The following is a 10130-nucleotide window of genomic DNA, read 5'->3' as shown; positions in this document are numbered from 1 at the left end:
GCACAGGCCTGAAAAGACACTGGGCCCAAAGTTTCCTGGCAGCACTCAGTGCCCACAGGGAGGGGCACAGAGCCATGGCCCGCTCTCTGTTGCTCTGCAGGCCTCTCGGGAAGCACTGTTTGGTGCAGCCAGGTTCCTGAAGTGGAGGGATCTTGGGCACCTGGTGACCATGGAGCAGCCGTGGAAGTTTGGTGAGTGTCTGGTAAGGACGGCCCCAAAGCCCCAGTCCCTGATGCCCAGTGTGTGGGGCTGGCATGGTGCCTGTGGCCCACACGCTGCTCCCTTCCCTGGGGTGTGCGAACTCTTTTCCAGGCTCCCCTGCCCCCGCAGCCAGGCTGCCATGGAGCCCTGGCCCAGCACAAGGAGCCCCCTCGGCCGCCGATGCAGCTGCAGCGGGAAGGGCACGGGGCCTTCCACACAAGCTGCCACGGTCTCCTTGGGAGAAGTGCTGGCTGGTGGCCATCCTAAACACGGGGGGTGACACTGAGAAGGAAGGTGTGGGCAAGGGCACCAATGCTGCTGGGAGCTCTTTGGCCAGGGCTGCACCCAAATCAGCAGCTGTGGCAAGTCCTGGCCCAAGGAGACCTGCCACCACCCCGAGTCCTGGCAAGGGTGCTGCCCGTCTCCTACCCCAAAGAGCTGTGCTCCCGGGGGACTTCTCTGCCAGAGGGCAGCCAAAGCCAAGGGGCACTGAGGTCTGCCCTCTTGCAGGTGGCTGTTGGGAGCGGCAGCTGGAGCAATTGGTGGCAAGACTTGGCATCTGTCAGAAGGCAGAAGCTGTTGTTCCTTCCTGGCATGATTTTTGGGTGGAAGTGATTAGCAGCAGCACAAAACCACCATCAGCTGCTGAGTTTCAGAGGACAAGTAGATTGGACAGAGAGACTCTCAAGCTTCCTTGTGTTCTTTTCTCTTGTTTTCTTGGCTTCTGGAAAAAAAAAATCAGCCCAGTCTCGCATGTTCAACACTCCAGTTGCTGTGTGCTTAGCTGTGGCCAGCAGCTGATGTCCAGTCCATTGGGGAAGTGCAGGGGACAGGGAGAAGTCTGGGATGAGAAGCTGTTCTGTGTCTCCCATGAAGGTGCCACCCGCCTGAAGGAGCAGCCAAGAGAAGTGCTGGAAGCAGAGATGTTCTGCCAGTTTCTGCTCTCAGGTGGACACAGGGCCCACTTGTTGCCAGAGGTCGTGGAGATTGGATCCAGGAACAAGGCAGGGCCATGCACTGGTAGGGAATGGGCTCCAGCAGGACCAAAGGAGGAACGTCCAGCAGCAAAGTGTGAGCTGGTGAACTGGGCCATCTTTTCAGCAGACACCACAGTGCTTACTTGCCTCCATCCCTGAAGCTCCACCACATGAGGCCCTGCTTTGCTTCAGCTTCTGCTGCTTCTTCCTTTGTTGCCCTCAAGTGCTGGATGTAGAGTTTAGAAGCCCATGCCCGTGTTTTGAAGGTGCCTGCGTGGAGGAGAGGTTGAGCAGCTGCAGCCCGAGGCTGGTGTCCCAGCAGAGTCTCTAAGGATGGCACCAATGGCACTGGCTGGGGACAGCTGAGAGTGGAAGGCACGTCCAGCCTCAAGCAGGGCCATTGAAGTCAGTCAGGAGGACAGGCTGCAGCTGAAGCCGCCAAGGGTTGCTGTGAGGCTGGGGAGTCACTGGAAAGCTGTGGTGGCCACTTGCCCTGAATCCTTTTGCCAAAGTGGGTGCAATTGTGCCCACAGTCTGGCCACTTTTGGCGTCCTGGCGGGTGTGGGTGCCTGGGTGAGGAGGCCCAGGCGTTTTGGGTGCTGCTGCTCCTGGGCAGCCTCTGGTGCTGTTGTGTGTGGGGCGTGGAGCCGCTTGGGCAGCAGCGAGTGCGCAGGCCTGCCCGAGGAGCCCAGTGCCCTGCCCGTGGTGGCAGCAGCTCTGCGGGCCCAGAGCTCTGGCTCAGCGGGGTGTCGGCCACAGCCCCGTGGCCTGGGCAGCCGCGGGGGCCCGGGCTGGCCACCAGCCCTGCCCGTGCCACTGCCCCTGGCCAGCAGCACCCGGTGGACGTGCCCTGGCAGGGCCCCCTTGCCCTCCTTGTCCCCAGCCAGGCCAGCCTGGCCCCCCAGGGGTGTGCCCACCCTGCTGCTGAGGCCTCCTGGGCTTCTGCCACAAGGCTGGGAGATGCCTCGGGAAAGCACCAGAGCAGCCAGCTTGCAGGGAAGGAGGTGGCTGCCTGAGGGCTGCCTATGGCCTCTGCCCCCCAAGTCCTGGGGCCTTTTCCCTCCACCCTGCCCCTCGGTGCCTCTCCCCAGTCTGTCCCCTCGCAGCCTTCTGCCACCCACCCCCTCCCAGATTCCCCTCAAGGCTTCTCGCTCCCTTGTCCCATCAGGGCCTCCGCAGCACCTCACCCCTTCCTGGCCTCCCAGCGCCCCCTCCCCTGCGGCTCTCCCCCAGCCCCGCCAACCTGCCCGGCAGCGGCGCAGCCCTGAAGGAGCTCCAGAGGAGCCGCTCCAGAGGCACTTAGGAGCCCGGAGCAATCCAGCCAGCAACACACAGGCAGGACACAGATGCTGCTTCCTGGCTGGGGGAGGGCTTGTGGCCATCTCCAAGGACAAGGTCCTCAGGGATCCCCACACCTCCAGCCTCTGCCCCTCCACTCTGCTGCAAGCGTTGAGGCTCCAGCAGAACCACCAAAGGCCAAGGGGCTTCTGCTCACTTTTGCTGGCACGCTGTACAGCGGGGCAAGTGTTGCTGAGCACAAGGAGCCCTTTTCCCCTCTTCCCCAAGGCCCTGTGCACACTGGGCACCAAAAAAAAGCTCCTGGGCCTCTGGGTGTGATACTACGTATGTTATATTCCCTGCTGGGTTCAAAGGAAGTGCTTGCAGGGAAGAAGCATCTTCCCCACAGGCTCAGGTGGCCCCAGGAGATGGAGCTTCCCTCATCAGTTCTCCACAGAGCTGCAGCAGCACAGGCAGACACTGCCCTGTGGAAAAGGCCGGGTCTTCCACGCCCTGCACAGCCAGTCTTGGAGCTGCTGGAATCTGGAGTAGGGAGCCGTCTGTACAGCTCTTAGCATGTAGCAGTGTTGAATTGCCAGGCCTGCCATGGCGAGTCTGATGTCACCTGTCACGCCTCTACGGGCTGGAAGAGGCAGGAATGGAGACTACCAGAATCGGAAGAATGGAGCTCTCTGTACAGCTCTGATGATATGGAGCGTTTGACGTGCTAGGTTTGAGACGTCAGAGCCGTCATCAGTCATGCCTTGAAGGGCTGGAAGAGAAAGAAAGAGACCCAAGGTGAGAGGCCAGGGGTGTGGGGACGCGAGGAGCCCCTGCCCGGGCCATCCCAGCCAGCTCTTGCCATGGCCAGGAGGGAGCAGGGCCCAAAGGGATCAGCTGGAAAGTGCCTTCCCTCACCCTGGCAGATGAGCTGCAGCTCTGGCTGCTCCTGCTTCATGGACCTGGCGGCGATCCCTGGGAACACAGAGGCTGTCAGGGCCCCAGAGGCACAGGTCCCCTGCATGGGGATGCCCCAGGGCTGGGCTGGCCCAGGGCGGCAGCAGGCCCCAGGCCACTCGGGGCTCCACATGCCCTGGGCCGCATCCTGCTGCCGCTGCAGCAGCCGGGGCTGGGGCCGAGCTGCAGCGGGGCAGGGAGGGACCCCGGCCTTGTGGCTCACCCAGGAACTTGACGGCCAGCTTTTGCAGGGGTTCCTCTGGGCTCTCCAGGTACGGCAGGGCCTGGCGCACGTACTGGCCCACTCGGCTCCTGTCCTTTTCCAGCTGCAAAGAGCGGCAGGGCACGGAGGGAAGGCTTGGCTCAGGCTCTGCCCCTTGGCCGGGTGCTCTCTGCCCCCAGCACGGGGCTCCCCTGCCTGCAGAGCCCTGAGGCCCAGCCAGCAGCCGCTGGGGCCGGGCTTTGGGGGGAGCAGAGGACTGGGTGCTCCCGGGGAGCCGCGGGGTCACCCTGCCCCACAGCCAAGCTGGGCCGGGGCTCCATGGAAGCCTGGCTGCGGGGGCAGGGGAGCCTGGAAAAGAGCCCGCACACCCCAGGGAAGGGAGCAGCATGTGGGCCACAGGCACCGTGCCAGCCTCACACACTGGGCATCAGGGGCTGGGGATTTGGGGCCGTCCTTACCAGGCACTCGCCAAACTTCCACGGCTGCTCCATGGTCACCAGGTGCCCAAGATCCCTCCACTTCAGGAACCTGGCTGCACCAAACAGTGCTTCCCGAGAGGCCTGCAGAGCAACAAAGAGCGGGCCATGGCACCACAGCCCAGGGCACAGCACCCGCATCCCTGCACCAAGGACAGGAGGAGGCTGCAGGCGACCGTGGGCCAGGGCAGGAGGCACAGCAGCCTCCTGCCATGGGGACACCAGAGCCCACGAGTCCTCACCTCTGCCACACGCTGGTTCTCATCGTGCCAGTTGAAGTAGAATGGCACCAGCCTCAGGTACACATGTGGCTTTAGGCTCTTGCTCCTCTCTGTTGCCTCCATCACCTCCCGGAAGAGGACCATGGAGAGCTGCTGCAGCTGGCTGTGCTCCTGCTGCAAAGGAAGAGCAAAAGACCTCAGCACAGGCTTCTCCAGGCCCACCGGGGCACAGGCCTGAAAAGACACTGGGCCCAAAGTTTCCTGGCAGCACTCAGTGCCCACGATGAGGGGCACAGAGCCTTACATTGTCAAAGAGTGGCCGCAGCGCCTCAAGCAACATCAGGGCAGTGGGGCTGGATATTTGGATGACTTTGAAGTGGAGCACATTGATCAACGCAGAGAGGGTCATCTCAACCGCATCTGTGTCTGCATCCTGCAGTAGCTCCAGGAGGCTTTCATTCAGGCTCCAGATGCTCTTAGCCTGTGTGGAACACAATGCTGTGGTGCAGCCCCACGCTGCTGCCACGGGGCCCAGAGGCCAAAGGCGAGTCCCAAAGGAGTCAGGCAGCTGAACAGGGAGGGGGAGAGCTGGGAGCAGCTTCCGCAGCTGCCAAAGGCCAGCCAAGGCCAAGCTACTGCCTTGCACAGCTGCACGCTGCCGGCCCGGCTTCAGCCCCTGCCCCCTGCTCACCAGTGCGGGAGCCTTGCTGATCACCACCAGGCCTCGGAGTGCCAGGCGACGCCTCTCGGGGCACTCCCTGCGCAGGCGCCTTGAAATAATCTGCAGGACGCTGAGCCCACATTGTCTGGGGTTCAGGCAGTGCAGCACCTGAATGGCAGGGTGCAGTGACGGGGTGCCCGGTCAGCAGGAGCCCGGACCCGCCCGGGGCTGGGCCCAGGCAGCAGCACAGGGTGCAGGCACCGTCCCAGGCGGCTGCGGCTGTGAGAGGGCAGAGAGGGGGAGGCAGCTGGGCCAGGTAGCGCTCGCCATCAGGCTCACCTCCACCAGGAACGCCAGGGCAGGCAGTTCCCACAGGGGCTCTTCCCTGCTGAGCCGCGGGAGCAGGCTGACGGCGATGCTGCGGCAGAAGGAGCGGGAGATAAGGCACAGCTCCCTGCAAGGGGGAATAAAGGCACCAGAGACCCTGAGCCAGGTGGGCAAAGCTCTCCTGGGACTGACTCACACAGGCCTGGTCTTTGGTCACCAGCCCGGGAGGGGACATGGGCGCTTTGGGAGGTGGCTCCTCCTGTGCAGCCACCCCTCTCCGCCTTTTCCACTCTGCTCAGCCATCCCTGGCTGCCAAGGCCCTCTGGCCCAGCAGCACGGGCACTGTGTGGGGTGGCCTGTGCACAGGGCAGAAATGCCGGGGGCAGTGGGGAGAAAGGGCTCTCACCTGGCCAGCAGACCCACTGCATAGTGGTGGGTGTCAGCCTTGAGGAGCATGTCCCAGCCACACTTGCGATGGATCACCATCAACACGTCCTCATCCAGCAGCCGGCGCAGCAGGGCTTTCACGGTCTGCACTGCAAACCTGTGTGCAGAGCACAGCCCAGGTCAGGTGCAGAGCCCGGGCCCCAGCCCCGAGGGCGTGGCAGGGAGAGAGGACTGGGATGGAGCACCTGTTGGGGTTGGGGGGAAGGCTGCGCTGCTCCCGGCATCGCCCCCAGAAGGTCTCGACCTCCTCTGACATCTCCTCTGTGCTGATGAAAACTTGGAAGAGCAGAGTCAGAAGGAGGCGAGGCAAATTGTTCTTCACTCCCCCTGGGCACCAGTGCAGCTGGAGGATCTCCCAGAGTGCCACAGTTGCCTGCCAAAGACAAAGCACCCAGAGACAGCTCTCAGGGCCCAGATGTCCATGTGGCAGGGCCCCAGCATGGCAGGGAGAGGCCAGGGGAGACACAGGGAGATCCCCCGGCCTGGTGGCCCAGAACTTGCCCCTAAGCCAGGGTTGCAGCCCAGTGCCTGGGGCAGGGAGAAGCAGTGGTGAGGGAGGATGAAAAGGCATCCCAGAGGCAAGCTGGGGGTGAGCAGAGGCCAGCTCAATAAACTCACAGCCAGGGCAAAGACATCGCTCTCATCCCCATCGGAGGTGCGTGTCCTGTGCGCTGGCCAGAATTCCAGCGCACGGAAGAGGATCTGCAGCACCGGCTCCTTAGTCCCTCTGGAGGAGATGAGCATCCTCTACATGGTGCAAGCAGCTCTGTGGAGTCAGAACTCTGGCTCAGGGGGGTCTGGGATACAGCGCTGTGGCCTGGGCAGCTGCAGGGCCCAGGTGACAGAGCCATGGTGCCTTGTGGGGCAGGGAGGCAGGCTGGCCTCAGGATTGGGGGCTGACATGCCAAAGCTGGCAAAGAGAGGAGCTGGAGTGTCCTGGAAGTCTCCATCTCTCTGGCACACCATTTGGGACAGGTTGTGCAGGGGGATGGGGTCTAAAGGGAGGGGAGCCCTCAAGGCAGGTGGGCCCCATACCTGTCACAGGCTGGGGCAGAGCGCAGCAGGGTCACTGCAACATCCACAGGGTGTGCCTGTGTCAGCAGGACAAGAGTCTTGTCCAGCCTGTGCTCAGCAGACACATTGCACGCGAGCCACTGGTGGATGCACCTGACTATGGCCGGCACCTGGAGGGGACATGGGGAACAGTTGGAGAGCTGCCAGAGCCAGCAACTTGCCCAGCTTCCCCCAAGAAGTGCTCCCCTTGCCCCCACACTCTGCTGGTCTCAAAGGCTGAATGGGGCCCAGCGCAGCCGGCGTGAGGGGCCACAGCATCCCTGGGGCACTGGAGCCCTGGACACAGGCTGCTTACTTCCTTCCCGTTGTAGACACCGTTCTCCACAAGCAAATCCAGCAGGGCAGCGCTGGTCTGGGCATTGAAGAGGTCCGAGTTTGCCGTGCCCCCAGTGGCCATGAAAGTGGTCTCTTCACGCCAAATGCACCTGATGAATCTGCAAACCAGCTACAGGAGGAAGGAAAGGAAGAGATGGATGTCCCCTGGAGGGCTCTGACAGCAGTGCTGGGCTGAGCAGTGACAGCACGCCCAGCCCAGGAGGGGATGGCTGCAGGTACCTGTGCTGCCCTGCAGAAGCGGCCACGGGCACGGAGCTGCTCTTCTGTCCGCTCCTGGCCTGCATCTGGCAAAGAGCGAGCGCGCTCAGAGCTGAGGGTGTGCGGGAGAGGCCGGAGAACACAGCCCAGGCCTGGGCTCCAGGAGCAGGCAGGGCCAGCCCCGGGATGCCCAGTGGATGGAGCACGGCTGCCGGGAGATCAGCCCCGGCCCCTCTGCCCCCCTCCCTTTCCTTGGGCATGTCCAGAGGGGATGGGACAGGATGAGGTCAAGGGGGCTGCAGCCACCAACCCTGTGGCCCAGCTCCAGCACTCACCCTCCTGTGGGGGCTGCACCTGCTGCACCTCTTCAGGCTGCTGTGCTGGAGCAGCCCCAGGGCTTTCCTCCTCCTCCTCCTCCTTCACCCAGGCCAGCTTGGGCACTGTGGGGAGGCTCTGCTGCACGTCTCTGTCTGGTGTTATGGCTGCCTGCAGCAGAGATGCCATGGAAAAGCTTTGGCTCCCCAAGTCCTGCAGTCGTGCCTTGAAGGCAGCTGCAAGAGTAAAACCTGGGAAATGCTCCGCCTCATCCAGTCCCACCATCTGGCCTTGAGGGCACCTGCCCCAGGGACTGGAGATGCCTTGAGTAGCCCCAGGGTCCCCAAGTGCCACAGTCTGGCCTGGTGGATGCACGGGGGAGAGGTGGAGAGCTGCCAGAGTGAGCAACTTGCCCAGCTTCCCCCGAGAAATGCTTCCCTTCCCAGCACACTGTGCCAGCCTCAAAGGCTGAGGGGACCAGTGCACCCAGCTTGGGAGGCCACAGGCTGCTTACTTCAGCAAAGACAGCTCTCTCCCCAAGAAAGTCCAGGCTGGGGGCATTGGCGAGGCGCTGAACAGGCGCGGCGTCAGTGCTCGCCACGCCCTCCGTCGTTGTGGCTTCGGCCTCCTCCGTGAGCCCAGGCAGCGCAGAGTCACAGTGTGACACGGCATCGCTCGAGGTGGTGTCCCAGTGGGTTGTGTGATCACTGGTTGCGGTGTCACACTTTGCTGTGCCAGCAGTCACCATGGTGCTGACATCAGGCTTTGGCTTCAGCTGGGTCGGGATGGTGTCAGGCTGGGCCTCGACATCAGCTGATGCGATCCTGGACTTCCTACGCCGACTGCCCACGAATTTCATAAATGTCTGCAGGAGAAAGAAGGGCAGGGAAGAGATGGATGTCCCCTGGAGGGCTGCGACAGCGGTGCTGGGCTGAGCAGTGACAGCACGCCCAGCCCAGGAGGGGATGGCTGCAGGTACCTGTGCTGCCCTGCGGAAGCGGCCATGGGCACGGAGCTGCTCTTCTGTCCGCTCCTGGCCTGCATCTGGCAAAGAGCGAGCGCGCTCAGAGCTGAGGGTGTGCGGGAGAGGCCGGAGAACACAGCCCAGGCCTGGGCTCCAGGAGCAGGCAGGGCCAGCCCTGGGATGCCCAGTGGATGGAGCAGGGCTGCCAGGAGATCAGCCCCGGCCCCTCTGCCCCCCTCCCTTTCCCTGGGCATGTCCAGAGGGGATGGGACAGGATGAGGCCAAGGGGGCTGCAGCCACCAGCCCTGTGGCCCAGCTCCAGCACTCACCCTCCTGTGGGGGCTGCACCTGCTACACCTCTTCAGGCTGCTGTGCTGGAGCAGCCCCAGGGCTTTCCTCCTCCTTCTTCCTCCGGAGCAGCCTGAGCAGGCTGAAGCGTCTCCCTGCCATGCCACAGTCTGGTGTCGAGGGCACCTGCAAGAGAGACACCTCGGAGAAGCTCCGGGTCAATAAGTCCTGCAGAATGGCCTTGAGGCCACCTGCCACAGGGATTGGAGACGCCTCGGAGAAACTCTGGGTCTCCAAGTCCTGCAGAAAAACCTCGAGGGCACCTGCCACAGGGATTGGAGACAGCTCGGAGAAGCTCCGGATCTCCAAGTCCTGCAGCAGGGCCTCGAGGGCACCTGCCAAAGGGGTTGGAGACGCCTCGGAGAAGCTCCGGGTCTCCAAGTCACGCAGAAAGGCCTCGAGGGCACCTGGAAGCGAGAAAATCCTCCAAAAAGCTCCGAAACAGCAAGGCACGAGTTGGCTGCGCGGGGCCTTCGCACAGCTCCGCTCTGTCCCGTCCTGTCCCGTCGCCTGCTCCGAGGAGCACTGTTGACACTGCGGCCGTGTCACCAGCAGCACCTCTGTCACTACGGGTCATAAAGGGCCCTTGGACACCCTGCCCCCTTCCATTCCACCGGCCATGCCCAGCATGTCACAAAGGGCCCTGTGACACGGTGCCACGTGGCCTGGGGCCTCCCCCAGCCCGGCCAACCTGCCCCACTTTGGAGGGAATCCGCTCTCTGAAGTATCTAATCTGGCTGGACCTGAACTGTGGGAACGGCTCAAGAAATGAGCAAACACTCCCCTCCTGTGCCTGCTCACGGCAGCACAAGGAGCCCCCTCGGCCGCCGACGCAGCCGCAGCAGGAAGGGCACGGGGCCTTCCACACAAGCTGCCACGGCCTCCTTGGGAGAAGTGCTGGCTGGTGGCCATCCTAAACACGGGGGGTGTGACACCGAGAAGGAAGGTGTGGGCAAGGGCACCAATGCTGCTGGGAGCTCTTTGGCCAGGGCTGCACCCAAATCAGAAGCTGTGGCAAGTCCTGGCCCAAGGAGACCTGCCACTGCCCTGAGTCCTGGCAAGGGTGCTGCCCATCTCCTACCCCAAAGAGCTGTGCCCCCGGGTATTAGTTCATTGGAATACATGCC

The 10130-nt window shown here is 63.1% G+C and overlaps 1 long non-coding RNA gene across 1 annotated transcript; it reads right to left on the bottom strand.

The window, feature by feature from the left end:
• Positions 1 to 4719: 4719 nt before the first annotated feature.
• LOC113980624 lies at positions 4720 to 5435 on the bottom strand. Its single transcript, XR_003538176.1, has 3 exons — positions 5334 to 5435; positions 5025 to 5162; positions 4720 to 4814 (listed from the first exon to the last, which is right to left on the bottom strand). It is a non-coding gene; the product is annotated as an uncharacterized LOC113980624 (long non-coding RNA).
• Positions 5436 to 10130: the final 4695 nt, after the last annotated feature.

Source organism: Neopelma chrysocephalum, unplaced genomic scaffold (assembly GCF_003984885.1).
Source record: "Neopelma chrysocephalum unplaced genomic scaffold, ASM398488v2 Primary Assembly neopelma1_94839, whole genome shotgun sequence".
In the NCBI taxonomy this organism is placed as follows: domain Eukaryota; kingdom Metazoa; phylum Chordata; class Aves; order Passeriformes; family Pipridae; genus Neopelma; species Neopelma chrysocephalum.
The sequence above is the reverse complement of the archived record's forward strand: the minus strand, read 5'-3'. Positions and strand labels throughout refer to the sequence as shown.